The 21,247-nt window shown below is 36.8% G+C and overlaps 1 protein-coding gene across 1 annotated transcript in view; it reads left to right on the top strand.

Annotated features, from left to right (window-relative positions):
• LOC129223346 (guanine nucleotide-binding protein G(q) subunit alpha) overlaps window positions 1-21,247 on the top strand; it is a 200,617-nt gene that overhangs the window by 16,036 nt on the left and 163,334 nt on the right. The gene's annotated exons all lie outside the window — the stretch shown is intronic.

Genomic DNA, 21,247 nt, shown 5'->3' with positions numbered 1-21,247 from the left:
GCCGGTCAAAAGCAGATGCGCAAAGGATTTTCTCAGCAATGTTTGGGCCGTTTCAATAGGGATTTGAATAACTTTGTGCATTAACTTGTCACTATGGATGAGACATGGGTTCACCATTACACGCCAGAAATGAAACGATAACTGAAATAGTGGGTGGAAGCCGGCGTTCAGTACCAAAACAGAGAAATTGATCCACCTGTCGGAATGTTTTCGCCAGCGTGTTTTGGAGTGCGAAAGGCAGCCTGAGGACAAAGTAATTAAAGACAAATATTACTTTTACCTTTTTGACCAGCTGGATTGCAGAAGAAAAAAATCATCTTCACTAGGAGAACGCACCAGTTCACAAGGGTGCGTTGACGATGGGTACATTGCCGAGTTTGAGGTATGATTTTTTCGGCTATCCCTTCCACACCTTCAGACTCCCATTACTTCCAAACTTGCAGAAATTTATTTCTAGAAAAGGCTTAAGATTAATATTTTTTTTTCGCCCCCCAGACTCGACTTCCGGAAAGGAGTAATAATGTTGCAGTAACGCCAGGGAAACTTTGTTGAAGTCAAGGGAGATTATGTAGCAAAAAAAAACCATTATTAAACTGAAAATCGCAGTCTTTCATTGTCAGGCCCAGAACTTTTCATCTTACCCTTGTATATCCCTGAAGTGAGAGAGAGATGTTTTGGGTCTGCATTGGATCATAACCGCGGTTTAGCAAAACGTATTTTTTTCAAATACACGTTAGCGATAAGGCAAAAAAAACTTGAATTCTAAGCATTAAGGATGCATTTTTAGAATGTTTTGGAAGAATAAAGGTTAAACTTTAGAAGGGATGAAAAAGACTTTACAAAGAAAATTTTAAAACAGAACTGAAAGAACTCAAATCAAAGGATACGCTGAGTCCTTTTATATTTCCAGGAAGATGAAGAATTTGGAATATAGAAATAGATACTTTATATTGAGATGTTCAATGCCCAAAACTGTACTTAGCGTATTAAGAGAAACTCGATTTTCAAATAACTAATACGCCTCATCCGCACTCTTGCACGAGACCCCGTTACAGTGCGAAATAGAGAATTTTGGAGGGAGCTCTTTCAGGGACGCCCATATAGGGGGGCAAGAGGGGGCTCGGCCCCCCCCCCCCCTTTGAAATTAGAACTTCCTTGCTTTTAGTACTTTTTTCTTTGCAAAAATGTAAAAACATTTCTTTTCCAGCCATTAATGAATAAGTTATTAAAAATGTCAAATTTTAATGACTCTAATCTGCCCTGAAATCGGTTTTCACGTGGAAAATATCCAGCTAAGCCACAGGGAAAATATTTGAGCCCCCCCTTTCAACTTTGCATATGGGCGCCCATGAGCTCTTTGCTTGCCTTGCCTCGTCATGGTCTCGTCTCGTGGCGTCTCTGTTTTCTGGGGAAAACTCAATAGAATAAGAGCCCATGGGTGCCAGACATACGTCATAGTATAAATGCCCAAAATTTTACTGCGTAAGCGCACTGGAGCAGGTATGAAGGGTTCGCTATTAGTTAAGTTGACTCGCGCTGGCTTTGGCGGGCAAGAGGTAGCAAAGGCGCGAAAAAATGGTGAACAAAAACATCATAGTATAACGCGTGATTTTTTAATATTTTTTTAGGGGTACTATTACGAGTTAAACCTTACAAAGCCAGACACTTTGCATGCTGGCTTTGCGCAGCCAGACACTTCAAAGCAGGGAAAAAATGGTGCACAAAAACATCATAGTATAAAGCGTGATTTTTTTATATTTTGTAAGGGGTGCTACTAGGAGTTACGCCTTACAATGCCAGACACTTCGCACGCTGGCCTTGCGCAGCCAGACACTTCAAAGTTGGGAAAAATCGTATCCAAAAACATCATAGTATAAAGCGTGATTTTTTTTTTATATTTTGTAAGGGGTGCTACTAGGAGTTACGCCTTACAATGCCAGACACTTCGCACGCTGGCCTTGAGCAGCCAGACACTTCAAAGTAAATCGTGTCCAAAAACATCATAGTATAAAGCGTGATTTTTTTTATATTTCGTAAGGGGTGCTACTAGGAGTTACGCCTTACAATGCCAGACACTTCGCACGCTGGCCTTGCACAGCCAGACACTTCAAAGTAAATGGTGTCTAAGTGTTTTTTACTTTTTGTAAAGAGTGCTACTATTAGTTACGCCTTACAATGCTCCGCCCCTGCTTTTCGTCTAGTTGCATTACAGAATTGTATTACTACTCACCTTCGAGATGGTCGAACCCTCTTAATGGAATGCTCAATTTTCAGCGAAAAATTATTATAATAAGTGGGATATTCCATTAAACGGAATTTAAATAATAGACATCAACGATTTGGTACATTTAAAATGTATTATTTATTTTTGGTTTTATACAGTACAACTTAGTTAGCCAAAACTGTTTAATTGGCATGGAAAGCAAGTGTTACATAATCTGAAGAGAAATATTCAAAACAAAAACAGTCGAATTAAAAATTAAAACAATATCAGTGTAAAATGTAAAAGTTTTCAAGCAGAAGTCCACTCTTTTGTAAAACAAACTAATTGGTATGAAGAAAACTTATTTGTAGAATCCTTACATTGTTCTGGTAGCTAGAACACATTTATGAAGAATGCAGTTTGAGATATTTGACGGTATTAATAGATATAAATGGAAAATACATTCCAAAAATTGTAAAAAATGTGTACAGAGAGCAATTTTTGAATATTTTCGTACTGAGTAATTTTTACAATTTCAATCTACTTGTCGTAACTAAATTCAGTAGATTTTTAATAGTAAACCTAAATAATAATTAAATTTCTAGTTCTAAGCTTCTACTTTTTATTGCTATTTAACAAAATGGTTTTGGAACATAAATTATTCTACTATAATAAATTAAAAGTTAAAATTTCATAAAAAGTGCTAAAACTTTTTAAAATATGATAGAAATACAATCTTGCATTTCATGCAATCTTTACATTGTATTTAAGCTAAGTTGTAATCAACTTCGTTTACCTTAAAACAGTAGATGTTTAGTAAAATTAATATTTAACAGATATCTGCCAATAATTTAAGATTAAATGATTTTTGATGAAATATATATGTTAAGTCTAAACTATGACCACTTTACCCCATCTAGTTATTCAAAATATCGCTTAAAATGAATCTAGCTTAGTGTTAATGCAGACGGATTCTTGAAAAGTGTGCCTTCTTCCTGCACTGCCAATCTGTTTAGAAATGGAGTTTTCTAGTGGTGTATAACAAGTTAAAAGTCTGGTTTTATCGAAAATTTAAGAAAAATACATTGTATATTTATTATTCATCGTTGTAGTCGTTATGCTCAGTTTCTTCATCACTACCACACCAGTTCACATCTTCATTATTTTCGACGTCTTCTTTGTCAGTTTCTGTAAAAATATAAACTACGTTTTACAATCGTGAATATTTACGGCAGTGGTTTCCAAACGTTTTGTAAATGCGCTGTCGACCTTCAATTTTATAAGAATCTGATTTAATAAATGCTATCCCTGTGTTAAAATTTTATTTACGGATGTTTTATTAGAAAACACCACGTTTCAAAATACTTTGCAAACTTCTTACGTATAGCATCATTTTACAGGTTTTTTTTGGCAAAAAACTAAGGGACAATTTCCAATTTGGTTATTTTGCCGGCTTGGTTATATAGCGTCTGACTGCAAAAGCCAGCGTGCGAAGTGTCTGGCATTGTAAGGCGTAACTAATAGTAGCACTCTTTACAAAAAATAAAAAATTCACGCTTTATACTATGATGTTTTTAGGCACCATTTACTTTGAAGTGTCTGGCTCCGCAAGGCCAGCGTGCGAAGTGTCTGGCATTGTAAGGCGTAACTCCTAGTAGCACCCCTTACAAAATATAAAACAAAAATCACGCTTTATACTATGATGTTTTTGGATACGATTTTTCCCAACTTTGAAGTGTCTTGCTGCGCAAGGCCAGCGTGCGAAGTGTCTGGCATTGTAAGGCGTAACTCCTAGTAGCACCCCTTACAAAATATAAAAAAATCATGCTTTATACTATGACTAGCTGCGTGCCCGGCGTTGCACGGGCTACCTAAAAAAAATGTAAGAGCAGTCCAGTTGATGCTTTTGTAGTACACTGACACTAGTTTCTAACGCGTTAAGGAATAAATAAATGCGCGTAAAGCAAGGTTTGTAAAACACCAGTAAAACATATTTTTGCCAAAACACCTCATCAACGTTAATAATCGTTATCAATGATACAAGTTATGAGTACATTTTCAGTCAGCACAAAAGGGGAAAATATATGCATTATCAACTATAATCTTTACTCACGTTAAACTGAATTACATCTGATAGACTATATCGGAAATATTTATGCACAATAACAATCCGCTTTTTACATAAAATAGTCTACTACCCGGCGTTGCCCGGGTGTTTATTAATGCAACATACTACTCAGATAAATATTTGGATGGATTCTATCCACATGGTCGTAAAAGAATTATAGAGTAAGAGCCCATGGGTGCCAGACATACGTCATAGTATAAAGGCCCAAAATTTTACTGCGTAAGCGCACTGGAGCAGGTATGAAGGGTTCGCTATTAGTTAAGCTGACTCGCGCTGGTTTTGGCGGGCAAGAGGTAGCAAAGGCGTGAAAAAATGGTGAACAAAAACATCATAGTATAACGCGCGATTTTTTAATATTTTATTAGGTGTACTATTACGAGTTAAACCTTACAAAGCCAGACACTTAGCACGCTGGCTTTGCGCAGCCAGACACTTCAAAGCAGGGGAAAAATGGTGCACAAAAACATCATAGTATAAAGCGCGATTTTTTTATATATTGTAAGGGGTGCTACTAGGAGTTACGCCTTACAATGCCAGACACTTCGCACGCTGGCCTTGCGCAGCCAGACACTTCAAAGTTGGGAAAAATCGTGTCCAAAGACATCATAGTATAAAGCGTGATTTTTTTATATTTTGTAAGGGGTGCTACTAAGAGTTATGCCTTACAATGCCAGACACTTCGCACGCTGGCCTTGCGCAGCCAGACACTTCAAAGTTGGGAAAAATCGTGTCCAGAAACATCATAGTATAGAGCGTGATTTTTTTATATATTGTAAGGGGTGCTACTAGGAGTTACGCCTAACAATGCCAGACACTTCGCACGCTGGCCTTACGCAGCCAGACACTTCAAAGTTGGGAAAAATCGTGTCCAAAAACATCATAGTATAAAGCGTGATTTTTTTATATTTTGTAAGGGGTGCTACTAGGAGTTACGCTTTAGAATGCCAGACACTTCGCACGCTGGCCTTGCGCAGCCAGACACTTAAAATAAATGGTGTCTAAAAACATCATAAAGCGTGATCTTTTTATATTTTGTAAGGGGTGCTACTGGGAGTTACGCCGTACAATGCCAGACACTTCGCACGCTGGCCTTGCGCAGCCAGACACTTCAAAGTAAATTGTGTACAAAAACATCATAGTATAAAGCGTGATCTTTTTATATTTTTTAAATGGTGCATTAGGAGCTTAATTCATTTAATTAAATAGCGCAAAAAAAAGCCCTCCTTGTTTCCCGTAGTGGGCAAGAAGTAGCGTTCCCCCCCCCCCCCAAAAAAAACCTCAATATTTTAATTAAATTAATTACGCAAATATGTATCGTAAAATGATACAGGAAACGTCCGGCGGGGGAGGGATGATTCAAAAAAGAAAGCATTCCTAAGCTAAAAAAAGTAAATAAAAAAGCAAGCGTTAGCAAAAGCAAAAAAAAGAAAAGAAAAAAAAAAAAGAAACGTTGCAGCGAATTAGATTCAATTACTCAATATCGAATCGAAATCTAGGCAGGACGTCACAGCAATTGGAACGAACCTTTTCGCACTCTTATGACGTCACAGCTAGGTTGTGAAAGGAAGAAAGTTTATTCTCCGTGGGCCATTGCTGGAAGATACGATGTGTTTTAAAAAATTGTAAAAAATGAGAAATTGCATATTTTTGGAAAAAAATTCTTAAGAAGGTGAAATGTTTTTACTACTACATATTAAATTTTCTGAAAGAAATCTCGCATCTTTTGTGGGATGGGTTTAGAAAGATTTAAACGCAAAAAAAAAGCAAAAAATAAAGGTTTTTTTTCGAAGTTTCATTAAAAAATTGAAAAAAAAAAAAAAAAAAAAAACTATCGCGTATATTTGAAAACTTTCTTCTTCTGAAGAGGGATAAATGTTTTAACTACTACATGCTAAATTTTCAGAAAGAAATTCCCATACTTTTTGCGGGATGGGTTTAGAAAACATTGAACACAGGAAAAAACGCAAAATAAAGGGTTATTTCAAAAGTTCGTAAAAAAAAACCAAAATCTTCAAATTTTTTCGGCCCTCATATTTGAAATTAAATTCCTTGCACTAATGTTAAAAAATTATTTTCCCGGTGGGATTGGTTGGGTGTCTGTAACAAAAAAAAAAAATCATTAAGGGAAAAAATAATCAAAAGTTTAGAATTTGGGCTTCGAGGTGCACACCCCCGGGGTACGTTCGAATTTTATGGCAAGTTTCAAAGCTGCAAAAAAAAATCACGCTTTATATTATGATGTTTTTAGACACCATTTATTTTAAGTGTCTGGCTGCGCAAGGTCAGCGTGCGAAGTGTCTGGCATTGTAAGGCGTAACTCCTAGTAGCACCCCTTACAAAATATAAAAAAATCACGCTTTATACTATGATGTTTTTGGATACGATTTTTCCCAACTTTGATGTGTCTGGCTGCGCAAGGCCAGCGTGCGAAGTGTCTGGCATTGTAAAGCGTAACTCCTAGTAGCACCCCTAACAATATATAAAAAAATCGCGCTTTATACTATGATGTTTTTTTGCACCATTTTTTCCCTGCTTTGAAGTGTCTGGCTGCGCAAAGCCAGCGTGCTAAGTGTCTGGCTTTGTAAGGTTTAACTCGTAATAGTACCCCTAATAAAATATTAAAAAATCACGCGTTATACTATGATGTTTTTGTTCTTTTTTTGCCGCCTTTGCTACCTCTTGCCCGCCAAAGCCAGCGCGAGTCAGCTTAACTAATAGCGAACCCTTCATACCTGTTCCAGTGCGCTTACGCAGGAAAAATTTGGGCCTTTATACTATGACGTATGTCTGGCTATCATGGGCTCTTGGACTATTACGTTTCTTTTCAATGATTTTCTTCACGCTGTAAATTTTAATAAAAGCGTTCATCCGGAAAGTTGAGTTGAAGCACTGAATAATAATTTGAATGGAGGAAAGCCTTCGAAAAATATGGATTTAATTTTGAAATCTAAGAGTCATAATTAATAATTTTTAATTGATATCTCCGCTAATTATTATCGGAGGATTATGTTAAATAGCCAAACATGAAGACGGGAAGATGACGAATCCATCGATACCTGGTTCGATGGTCAGTTCACTGTCGTTCGGGAGAAGAAGCTTGGACATAGATAGATAGATAGATACTCAGATTTTATATGTATAAGATGTTTTTGGACAGGATTTTTCCCAACTTTGAAGTGTCTGGCTGCGCAAGGCCAGCGTGCGAAGTGTCTGGCATTGTAAAGCGTAACTCCTAGTAGCACCCCTTACAAAATATAAAAAAATCACGCTTTATACTATGATGTTTTTGTGCACCATTTTTTCCCTGCTTTGAAGTGTCTGGCTGCGCAAAGCCAGCATGCAAAGTGTCTGGCTTTGTAAGGTTTAACTCGTAATAGTACCCCTAAAAAAATATTAAAAAATCACGCGTTATACTATGATGTTTTTGTTCACCATTTTTTCGCGCCTTTGCTACCTCTTGCCCGCCAAAGGCAGCGCGAGTCAGTAAGTGGAGAGTTATAGAAAGTGGAATGCGAGCTTGATATTAATAAATGTAAGATATCTACAATTGCTGATGTGTTCCAATCATCCTGACTAATAGTTGTTTAAAAGAATATTGTAGCCAAAAACAAAGAGATGGCTAAAGAAACAAATTGAGCTTCTTATTTCGTCACTTTTGGATGAAGATAAAATTGTTATTGGGGGGAAAGGTTGAGGAAGAAATAAACTTTTAAATACGTATCGAAAATATTTTTAAAATATCTGCGGTGCTAGGTTGTATCTGGACTTCAGGTGGAACAGATTTGCAGAACAGCTAGACCATCCTCAAAATGAAAACTGGCAATTAAAATTTTTTGATGGATTCTGCATTATCGTTCGTCGAAGTTCTGAGCATGCAAAAGACGCAACGCTCTCTTGACAACATGGATTTATCAATTTATTCCTTGCTTGCTGAGCAAAGTCGGTTTCTTTGTTCAGTGCACTATTTTTGGCAAGATGGCTTTGCTGCTTATCTTCTATATATATAAAAATGGACTTTGGTAAATTTGTTCCCTAAGATCTCAGAAACTACCCGGCAGATTCGGCTGAAACTTTCACCGTTTGTTCTTTTTGGTACTGGGGAGGTTTGTAGACCAGTTCGAAAAAAATCCGATTGATAGTTCCCTTTTTATTCCAATTTTAGTCCCAATTTTCGCATAAATGCCTCAATATGACGGTGAAAAAATACGTGCACATATTAAAATTATGTGTCCATCGAAAGCGCTTATTTTTCTGCTGAAGATGGCATCTGTTAGAAAGTTCTAAGTTGTATGAAAAACGAGTTATGAGCTTTTTTTGTTCCATGTTCGAAGGCTTTCCTCAACCCAATTCATTATTTAGTGTATCATCTCAACTCAAGCTCATAGCTAGAATTGTTGAATATTTTTGTGTTTCGTCTGACTGTTTGAGGCTTTTCTCAAGTCAAATCTGAAAGTAACGTTTTTTCCCCAAGATTGGCTAATAATAACTAGATTTGGCTGATTATTTTCCATTTAAACGGAACTTTAGTGTAGTTAATGGTTTTTTTTTTTTTTTATTTGTGCTGATTGGACACTTAATCATTATCCAATCTAACAGCAGAAACTTTGCCAAAATTTATGCAGAAAGATTTCAGCGATTTCAGATAGCGGATGCATTTGGCAGTTTTTTCAACTGTCGCGGTTTTTGAAGCCAAAGACTACGTAATAATGTTTGTCAGTTTTCACCATGTACACAAAATATCGCCAATCAAAGATTCTTTAAAAACTTTTTTTACTGTTAAATAATCCAGCAACTAAATTAGGCAAATCCATAAACAGCACAAAAACTTCTATTAATGTGACTTTGTGCACAAATTCAAACCATCGCCAAATGTTACTACTTATTTTGGAAACATTTCGGATGAAATTATTTAGCGTCATTTTGTGGTGACCAAAAGTATCTCAGCATCTGGCGACAATATCTCTTTAACAAAAATTAGTAACATGCCGTTTTACAAAGTAAGGATGAGGAGCATTATCCAAGGTTCGATTCAAAACGATTCCCGCAAATTCGGTACCATTTTAAATCGCACCAAGTAACCACAATAATTGAAATTTTCCAAAATAACTAAAGCAAGGTTAAGGGGATTATGGGCGCGCGGCTACATTTTTTTTAACAGTTCACACTTCAATAGACATACAAAGAAGATAAGACTCCATGTAAAAAAAAAGTATTAACTGATAAATCATTTTAAACATGTGAAGTTTAATTTCATATTTTGGAAATTCTTCAAATTTAAATATGGTTAAATTTCGTGTTTTCGTTTCTGAATGAATACTATTTTGCTCTTTTTACTTACTTCTACTTTAGTTTTATGAGTAAGGAAGAAGCTATATTTTAAATCACATCAAAAAGGTGTGTTTTAAATTCTTTCACTTAAAACAGAAAACAAATGCAAGTAATGATTGTTTCTCATAATTATTGCTAACCCAGGCAACGCCGGGTATTTTTGCTAGTCTTAATATATAAAAATCAATGTCCTGAGATAACATATATATATATATATATATATATATATATATATATATATACTAGCAAAAATACCCGGCGTTGCCTGGGTCAGTAATAAATATGAGAAAAAATCGTTATTTGCTTTTGTTTTCTGTTTTAAGTGAAAGAATTTAAAACACATCTTTTTGACGTGATTAAAAATCGAGTTTTTCCTTACCCATAAAACTAAAATAGCCATAAGGTATAAAGAACAAAATAGTATAGATTTAGAAACGAAAGCACTATATTTAAGCATACACAAATTTCCAAAACATGAAATTAATCTTCTCATGTTTAAAAAGATTAATCTGTTGATACTTTTTTTTTTAACATGGAGTCTAAAACCTTCTCTGCATGGCTATTGAAGTACGAAGTTTTTTAAAAAAAATGTAGCCGCGCTCATAATCCCCTTGTACTTGCTTTAGTTATTTTGGGAAATTTCAATCATTGTGGTTTCTTGGTGCGATTTTACCGATTTTGCGAGAGTCGTTTTGGGGTACCTTCGATGATGCTCCCCCCTTCTTTTTTACTTTGTAAAACGATATGATATTAACTTTCATTACAGAGATATCGTCACCAGATGCTGAGATACTTTTGGTCACCATAAAATGGCGGTAAACAGTTTCATCCGAAATGTTTCCAAAATAAGTAGTAAAATCTGGTGATTGTTTGAAATTGTGCAAAAAGGAAAATTAATGGAAGTTTTTGTGCTGTTTATGGATTTGCCTAATTTAGTTGCTGTATTATTTAACACAGTAAAAAAAAGTCTTTTGAAAATTCTTTGATTGGCGATATTTTGTTTACATGGTGAAAGCGGAGAAACATTATGACGTAGTCTTCGGCTTCAAAAACAGTGACGTTGAAAAAACTGCCAAATGCATCAGCTGCAAAAATTTTGGCGATCTGCTGGTTGATTGGATAATGAGTAAGTGTTCAATCAGCATAAATATTAATAAAAACCATTAATTACATTAAAGTTCCGTTTAAGTGGAAAATGATCAACCAAATCATGTATTATTTGCCAATCTTGTGCAAAAATCTTACTTCAAGATTTGACTTGAGAAAAGCCTTGAACAGTCACGAAAAGCAAAGATAGTCAACAATACAACAATTGTCGCTATCAACAGGGAGTTGAGATGATACACTAAATACTGTATTAAGTTGAGGAAAGCCTTCGAACATGGAACTAAAAAGCTCATAACTCGTTTTTTATTCTACTTAGAAATTTCGAACAGGTGCCATCTTCAGCAGAAAAATCAGAGCTTTCGATGGACATATAATGTAAATATGTGCAAGTATATTTTCATCCCAATATTAGAGAATTTATACAAAAATTGTGTTTTATTGCCACCCTAAGGGGGTTTTGCCCCCCATAACGCGACGAAAACTACCCTATGTGTTATTCTGATGCATAAGCTATATTATTGTAAAGTTATATCAAAATCCGTTCAGCAGTTTTTGCGTGAAAGAGTAACATACATCCATACATCCATACAGACAAACTTTCGCATATATAATAGTAGTAAGATTTATACGAAAATTTTATTTTATTGCCCCCCTAAGGGGTTTTGCCCCCCATAACGGGATGAAAACTATCCTATGTGTTATTCTGATGCATAAGCTATATTATTGTAAAGTTTCATAAGAATCCGTTCAGTAGTTTTTGAGTGAAAGAGTAACAAACATCCATACATCCATACATCCATACAGACAAACTTTCGCATATATAATAGTAGTAAGATTAGTAAGATAACTCAAAACTATCCAATTCGAAAGAAGTTACAAATAAAAGCAGCAATGAATAAAAAAAAATATCAGTAAACTGAGATTTATTCCCTAAAAATATTAGTAAAACATACTGTACATATATAAACACAATAAGAGTAAACACAGTAGATGTACGGATATATGTGATGAGAGATGGTAATGTATAAGTTATAGATAGCTACTGCAATATACTCCTATAAACTATGTTAAATGACTTTTTCCGTTCAGCATAAACATGCAAATTTTGCGATTTAGAAACGCGTGAGCAAGCCACGTAGAGCTGACCGTGTGAAAAACATGGCGTGCCCAAATGTAAGCCAGCTACCTTTAAGGTTTGACCCTGCGATTTGTTGATAGTCATTGAAAATGCAACTTTTAATGGGAACTGCAGGCGTTTAAAATGAAATGGTAAGTTATTGGGTATGATTGGGATGCGTGGTATAAGAACATTGTCTCCCTTGGCTTCTCCAGTTAAGATTGTGGCTTTCACAATATGACTTCCTAGTTCGGTGACTCGCAACCGAGTACCGTTGCATAGTCTTGGCGCGTCCAAGTTACGCATTAACAAAACGGGTACACCTATCTTTAGTTCTAATTTATGTGACGGCACCCCGGATACCTCCAAAGAATTTAGGAACTCCACAGGATAGTTCGTAGTGTCATCGGATGACATGACTGCGTCGATGGAGTTATACACTGTTGTTTCGCTGGTTATTTTGTCCATGATTTTTTTATTTATTTTCGCAACAGTTTCATTTTTTGGTGCCAGTATGGTTCTTTCACACAACCAATTTTCATCGGGAAGATATTGTTCCAGATTTGGAAAAACTTGATCAATGAGTTCGTCTTCCGTCTCTACAACATGACAAAATTGCTGTGAGAAAAGAACCATGCCTTCTTGGTCGGTGTCTAGGTGACCTTCACCAATTTCTAGGAGTTTCTGAGCATATGCTCCCGACTCGACATCACTGAATAACTGGACTCGCATGTTAGTGGTAAGATAAAGTTTTTCAACTTTGGTCCACAGATATGAAGCTTTTAGACATGCGTTAATTTCGTCTGCTGCAGTGCCTCTCTCAATGACAGGTAAAGTCTGTCTAAAATCCCCTGCCAGTAACACTACCACACCACCCATCAACTTTCGATTGCTTCGGATGTCTTGTAGACAGCGGTCAAGCACCTCGATGCCGCGTTTATGTGACATAGTGCACTCGTCCCACACTATCAGCTTACATTGTTGCAAGAGGGCGCCGCGGTCACTGTTCTTACTGATATTGCACGTTGGGGTTTCTTCGCTTGCCAGATTAAGAGGTAATTTAAAAACAGAGTGTGCCGTCCGTCCACCGCTCAGTAATGTTGCCGCTATCCCAGAGGAAGCGACAGCTAATGCAACATTACGGTCCTTACGAATTTTTGCTAGAAGCAAGTTAAGCAAAAAAGTTTTGCCTGTACCGCCTGGGGCATCAAGGAAAAAAAGGCCGCCTTCACCAAGCGCAACTCGTTGAAATATTTTGTTATAAATGCCTTTTTGCTCCGGTAGCAGGCTTGGCTCAGTTTCGCTGACCTGAGCATTTAATAAAGCGGTATCGTAGCTTAGCTCTTTGATCAAATCGGTCGAAAGCTCTCCTCGACGCTGTGGAGTGGGCATACCGAAGTCTGACAATTTCTTTCCGCAAATCGTTATTATTTTGTCCTCTATAAGTTTCAGTGCTTCATTCCAACATAGATCATTGTTGACTTCATCCATCCTTTCAAATCTGTGCAAGATATCTTCTGATAACGCATTTTTATACTTATCCCATAGTTGAAGAGGATTGGATAAACCGCAAGTGCATATCAATATTGCAAATAGTTCTCTTATTTGCGAAGGAGAGCGAAACAGCACGGCCTCTTCCATTGTGGCATCCCACTGGTTATCATCTTCCAACAACCCCAACTTCTCACACGCTTGTCGGAAAGTTTCAAGTTCTTGGCCGTTAACTGTTTTTAGATCCGAGAAGTTAGTGGGACCCTGTATTACATCCAGCAGCATCCGCAAACAGTAGCATTCGAAGTTACTAACATGCACTGTGTAAATGCGCCCAAGAGCATCTCCTGCCTTCACACCTGGCCAGCCGTCGACTGGTGTTCCTTTTAAACGACGTTTCCATTCTTTCAAGGACACGTTCCATGTATAGTAGCGGGGTACGTCAGCATAAAGTAATGTTTTTGCAAATGTGTCATTTTGGCAAAGCAGGAAAAATGCTGTTAACGTCGTCTTAGGTGGTGCAGCCATTCTCTCCCTTAAGTTGCTTTCTGGGAAGTAAATCCGCTCGCCATTGGGCAGATGTACCGCAAGATGAGTGACTGTTGGGTGTCTCTCATGCAGAGGCAAACCCAAGATCCGCCATGCTGCTTCGTTGCTACTCACATAACGACCGGCTCGAAATGTTTGCACCTCATCTCTCGTGTCAATATTAACATTTCCTTGCTGTCGGATGTTACAAATAGCCTGATCGCTCCCTTTGTTTATATATTTGCAAATATATTTTATCGCCTGTACCGTATTGCAGAACTCTACATTTATATGACAATTAAAACTTTTAGAGAGAAGAGGAGAATATGGAACAATCCAGCTATTGTCAACCAATATTTCCTGTATTCCACATCGGGTGTTTCGAGTTATAGTACGGCCGCCATCTTCTGGTGCTCTACGTCTGTACAAAGGATATCCTTTGTCGTTGGTTTGAGTATCTTTTAAAAGCGGCTTTGGATACTTTTTGGTACATTTTCCTTCCTTCATACATGGTGATGACAGATTTAGCGCACCACAGGGACCGTGAATCATATTTTTAGTCACAGTATCATAGAGCTTTCGATCAGTTTCTGGGTTTGGTATCTCCGCACTTATGACCTCGTCGATTTGGTTGGGGCGTAATTTTTCCACCAACCACAGCAGTAAGTGCACGTGCGGCAAACCTCTCTTTTGCCACTCGATCGAGTACATGAAGCACTTCATGTCACCAAAAATTTTACCTTTTGTAAGTAGAGCAATTAATTTCTGAACTTTTATTTTAAATACTCTGGCTGTTAAGTCATGTCTGTCCGATGAATTTTGACCTGAAATGAGCTCTCTAGTGATTTCTGGCCAGGCAGGATTACATGTCATTGTAATAAACAGATCAGGCCTCCCGTAGTTACGCACGTATGTGAACGCATCCTGCGTGTATTCATGAAGATATCTCGGGCTATTTACAAATGATGACGGGAGAATTACTATTTGACCCAAGTTATTTGGATCTAAATTCGCATCATTCCTTATCGCGTCTTGTAAATGTATATAATTTTCTGCTCGCAGTTTCGTTTGGCTCAAGGCAATAAACCTTAAGCGCTCGCTCTCCATTTTTACGTACATGTCCACCAAAAACTGATGAAGGAGAAGTCTACATCGAAGCAATAATTAAAATTATTGCGGCGTATCATCATATGATACGCATAAAAGTCTTTGCAGGACACTTTTTTGTTTGATATGGGTTGTTTTGTAACAGGGTTTGTCTGAGGAATATCAAAACTGTATCCCTCTTGTCCTCTCCAAAAAATTATCGGGTACTCCAGAGCATCATAAAATCTATGAGTGTCTGGAATTCTAGTTAGCCCGCCATCATGAGCTTGAATGACGATGTCCCGAGACGCAGTTTGTTCACTACTAACTACTACGGCAGCTATTTCATTTGTGGTCGGGGCATTGAACCGTCTTTCGTGTTCACCACGTGGTACACGATCTGGGTGTATCACAACCTTGTAATTACCGCTAGTCACTCTATCTTTAGCCATTTGAAATTCATGCACTAAAATGTTGTGATCATGTAGAACTTGTTGTATTTTTTGAACCGTGTTTCTTTCCACACCTTGTATGTACTCAGAACGCCTATTAACTTGTGCTTCCTCATCGCCCATGAAATAAACTTGCAAAAATTTTGGTTGCGTATTGGTAGCAGGAAGCAAAGAGCCAATTGTGTGGTAAACTTGGCCTTGGATTGTGAAAGTCGGGCAAAATCCTGGCATCGAAACAATGTTATCAGCCCCAAAAGATGTCATATGGAAACATGCATTGTATCTCCTAATGTTTTTTAGAAAACGTCGAGACTCATCTGTTTCATTAGAGAAAAGTTCTTTAAGAGGTTCAACTGGTTCGTCTGTTGAAGGAAGGGCTACTTTTCCTCCCGAACAACACATACCTATAGCTTCCTCACTCCATTTAAGAGCACCGCAAAATCTGCATTCTTTATTCATCGCTTCTATTTTTATAAGCTTGTGGTTTTCGTAATCAAGAGTCTCGTCGTACTCAAATGCAGCTTTATCGAATGCGCCCCACGTGTTTCTCGTGAATATTAGACGTCGCTGTAGTGCCCTTTCGGCAACAGCGCGTCTGCGAGATTCAGCTGCTTCAACGGTTTCTGTAGCTCTTTGAGACGTCCTGTAAATCGCCTGCTGAAGACGCCGAGCTTGCGATTGTTCGGGTGTCTCAGAAGCCCGTAAGGATGCCAGATGTTCAGCACGCTGTCGACGCCGATCTTGGGACTGCTCTGGTGTCTCATCAGCCCGTTGGGATGCCAGATATTCAGCATGCTGTCGACGCCGATCTTGGGACTGCTCTGGTGTCTCAGAAGCCCGTAGGAATGCCAGATGCTCAGCACGCTGTCGATGCCGATCTTGGGACTGCTCTGGTGTTTCAGCAGCCCGTTGGGATGCCAGATATTCAGCATGCTGTCGACGCCGATCTTGGGACTGCTCCGGTGTCTCAGAAGCCCGTAGGGATGCCAGATGCTCAGCATGCTGTCGACGCCGATCTTGGGACTGCTCTGGTGTTTCAGCAGCCCGTTGGTATGCCAGATATTCAGCATTCTGTTGACGCCGATCTTGGGACTGCTCTGGTGTCTCAGAAGCCCGTTGAGAAGCCAAATATACAGCATGCTGTCTACACCGAGCTTGAGACTCTTTCAGTGTCTCAGCAGCTCTGTGAGCTTCTTGACGCTCCGCTTGTTCAAGTCTTCGTAGCTCGGCTTCTGGATTCGTCTCGATAATCCTAGCTACTTTCATAGCCCGAGCTTTATTAGAGCTTTGCGAAAGATTAGAGTTACGCTTTCGCGGCATAATTCTCAGCGCTTTTAAAATTAAAAACTGCAATACCTGCCTATTTAATTAAAATTACAGCCGCATACTAATAGGACAAAAATAAAACGGTCTTATTCTCCTGAGAAGTGTTACATTGTATCTGGCTATTAAAAATCAATTTTAAATTTGGAGTTTGCCAATCCAATTATAATTTGGCCATCTCGTGGTAAAACGTTCGTTTATAATTTGACTTGAGAAAAGCCTTGAACAATCAGACAAAAACAAAAATGGTGTACGCAATAAGCTATAGAGTGGGAGTTGAGATGATACACTAAACACTGAATTGGATTGATGAAAGCCTTCGAACACGGAACTAAAAAGCTTATAACTGGTTTTTTATCATCTTTTCTTTGCTAATAATAATGCTGAATCTCTGGATCTCTGTTCAGATATCTGTCCGGATATCTGTCGGGATGTTTGTGACGCGCATAGCGCCTAGACCGTTAGCTCAATTTTCATGAAATTCGGCAAAAAGTTAGTTTTTAGCATGGGGGTGTGAACTTTGAAGCGATTTTTCGAAAATTCGATTTTGTTCTTTTTTCTATTCTAATTTTAAGAACATTTTCGTAGAAATCGTCCCAAAATAGGGTCAACAACGATGCTACCCGAAATGTTTCTAATAAACAGTAAAAATTTGGCAATTGTTTGAAATTGTGTGCAAAGACAAAGTAATGGAAGTTTTTGCGCTGATTATGAATTTGCGAATTAGTTGGCGAATTATTTTACGTGTTAACAAATTAAAAAAAAGAAATATTAAAGAAATGGCGACATTTGGTTACATGGTGAAAACCGAGAAACACAGTATTGCGTAATCTTTAGCTTCAAAATCAGCGACAGTTGAAAAAAATGCCAAATGCCTTAGCTATTGAAATGATTCCACAAAAAACGTTTGGCTAGATTCCAGCTGATTGATTAAATACCCAGTCAAAACAAATAAATAAATAAAAAAAACATTAATTGCCTCAAAGTTGCATTAAAATGGAAAAAAAATCAGTCAAATCCTTGTGCTATTTGCCAATCTTGTGCAAAAATCTTACTTCAAGATTTGACTTGAGAAAAGCCTTGAACAGTCACGAAAAGCTAAGATAGTCAACAATACAATAGTCGCTATCGACAGGGAGTTGAGATGATACACTAAATATTGTATTGAGTTAAGGAAAGCCTTCGAACATGGAACTAAAAAGCTCATAACTCGTTTTTTATTCTACTTAGAAATTTCGAAGAGGTGCCATCTTCAGCAGAAAAATCAGAGCTTTCGATGGACATATAATATTAATATGTGCAAGTATTTTTTCATCCCCATATTAGAGAATTTATACGAAAATTGTGTTTTATTGCCCCCCTAAGGGGGTTTTGCCCCCCATAATGGGACGAAAACTACCCTATGTGTTATTCTGATGCATAAGCTATATTATTGTAAAGTTTCATCAAAATCCATTCAGTAGTTTTTGCGTGAAAGAGTAACAAACATCCATACATACATCCATACATCCAAACAGACAAACTTTCGCATATATAATAGTAGTAAGATATATATATATTGGGTTGTTCGGAAAGTAATTTCGTTTTTTTCCCGACAGTACTTCATGGCCTATGCCTTTCAAATAGTCATAAACTGTTCAATTAAAATAATAATAATAATAATCTTTTATCGATTACTGGTGTTGTTATTCACCGTTTTGCAACAATCATTTTCTTCATTGTGTCTTTATTAGCTTCAACTGACTTTCCAGAACAAAGTGTCTTTTCAACATCTAAATTGCCGAATAAAATTTTTGTGAACAGTACTGGTGTACTGTCAGTACGCCTTCTCCTCGTGTACATCGGCCTTTTTTTTTTTTTTTTTTTTTTAAATTTCTTGAACAGAAGTTTTACCTCTTCGATAGCGAAAATTAGAATACGCTGAAAATTCTGCTTTCACTCTTCATATTCCAATCAAAAAATACTGCGTAGATTAAAATGGTCACTTTTACAAGCAAACCTTGCGACATAAGCTTTCAAGATATGTAACGTTTATACGGCGTAAGTGTGAATTTTGGTGTTACAAAATTCAATGAAATCCAATCGAAAAAAAAAGCGAAATTACTTTCCGAACAACCCAATATATATATATATATATATATATATCAACGCACAGCCGAAACCGCTGAAGCTTCAGACTTGAAATTTGGCAGGCATGTCCGCATGATTACAAAAGTAACCACTAAGAAAGGATTTTTCGAAATCTCAATTAGTTCGGGAGAAATTAATTAAAACCCCTTAATGTCTGCGAAATTAAAAACCTGTCATTGAAATTCAAATCCCTTATTTTCGAAGGCTTTCCTCCATTCAAATCATTATTCAGTACTTCATCTCAACTTTTGGTCGATAGCGAACTATAAATTTGATATCGTTTTTGTTTCTCACGTGATTCTTCTAGGCTTTTCTCAAGTCAAATCATAATGTTTCTGTCTTATGCTTTTATTTTTTCAAAACTAGAAACGAAGTTTTTAAGAACATCATCACAGGCGGACTATCCTTTTGAATTTAGAAGAGTGCAGTTTCCTGTTAAAGTTTGCTTTGCAATAACCGTTAATAAGTCACAAGGACAGACATTAAAAGTGGCGGGGATCGATTTAAGAGAAGACTTTTTTTCACACGACCAATGTTATGTAGCTTGCTTCAAAGCCAGTTCATCAAGCAGTTTAATAATTTTAGCACCAGAAAAAAAATAAAAATGTTGTATACAAAGAAGTTCTAGCTTAAACATAGGTATAACAATAAAATGTGGATGACCTGTGTTTGCAAAGATACACTGTAACAAATTTCGGAAACGTTTCTAGATATATCGGAAACGTTTCCGAAATAGTAGGAATCCTTCATCCAATAGCGAACTCCTCAATATTCAGAAAGCTTTTTGTTATTTCAAGATATCTAGAAGAGGAAGTGATGACGCAACGCTTCGAAACCTATTTCATCCTTCCAACCAGGCGCCAATGAGTCGGAAATAACGAGAACTTCTTTTTTTCTTATCTATGGTTGCTGCAGTCAGCAACTGTTTGCTTGTTATTTCATGTCTAGAGAATAGTAAAATGTGTCGAAACTAATTTTACGCCTTTGCATTTTGGACTGCCCTTGATTTTTTAGACGATGTACGCAGCTATTAAGTTAGTTAATAACCATTTGCTTCTTTACAATTTCCAATGCGACCATAATTAGATATATATTGTGTGTTCAAGCGTGAATAGTTTCAACACCCGTGTTTATACTTAATGAAACGAAACCCTTTGGATTACTTATTCAGCTGTAATGGAGGTACTTAGATTTTCTTCCGCTCATGTTCACTTGTAAGTATTAATGAATATTTTAAAACATATTGTTATATACATTTATATTTTTGTTGATTTGCATTTGATGAGGCTCCAATTGTAACTGTTTTTGGGTTTATCGAATTAATTTAAAGTTATCCTACATATACCTATGTGCGCGGTGTAATATTTGTTGTAACCAACTGAAACTGATTAATTACGCAAAAGAAGTAAGATTTATATTTGAGAAGCAATCACAGAAAAGTTATTTCGAAATACTTGGATGTACATACATTTTGGTTCAAAAAGAAAAAAAAATCAATTGTTTAATTCATTAGAAATATGGTAATGCAAATATTTTCTAGTATTGTAATACGCTTCACAAAAAATGTGCCGGTATAATTTATTTTTTTAATTATAATTTATTCATTCATTTAAAAATATTTATACCATTAGAAAATGACCATGTTATCTATTAGTAAGAACATAGTTGTGAAATTAATTCGTCAGCTTATTCATTTTGTTAAATGTGGTTAACAATAAAAAAATTCCTTGACATTAGTTCCGAAAATAACATTTCCTTCGTGGATATACTAGTTTAATGTAGGACAGTCAGGAGGAATGAGTCAGTGGCAAAAATGGAACAGCTGCATTTACATGCTGAAATAAAAAGTAATATTATTTCATGTCATCGTTTTAAAAGTGATCAGTTTTTAAATACTATGTTATTAATATGCAATGCACATATGGTGAGAGACTGTGCCATTGACATTTTCAAGGGGTTGCTTTTTTTAAGGTGGGGGGCGCTTTATATCATTTTATGGGTGCACCATCACTCTTATGGTGTGGGGGGAGAACCTCGTATATATGAAATGGAATAATCATGTAATAGAGTTCAATGTTTTAATAAATAAAATATATAATGCATTTTGCGCACACTCTAAAAATAAAATCAGTAACCTATTTTGATTAAGTATCTATATTTGTGATAAACTGGAAAAGGGCAAGAACAGAAGAATAAACCCGAATGGTTCCAGCAGGGGGACTTAGGTGTCATATTTAAATTCATCAATTTCTCTGTTGGTACTTTTCGGTACACTTTGTTCGTCAAAGAAATTGACTTGACGTGAACGAATTTCGGAACGCAAAGTGTAGGTAAGTTCTGTCAAATTTTATCCG

This window comes from Uloborus diversus, chromosome 5 (assembly GCF_026930045.1).
Source record: "Uloborus diversus isolate 005 chromosome 5, Udiv.v.3.1, whole genome shotgun sequence".
Classification (NCBI taxonomy): Eukaryota; Metazoa; Arthropoda; class Arachnida; order Araneae; family Uloboridae; genus Uloborus; species Uloborus diversus.
Note: the sequence above shows the minus strand (reverse complement) of the source record. Positions and strands in the feature narration are given on the sequence as shown.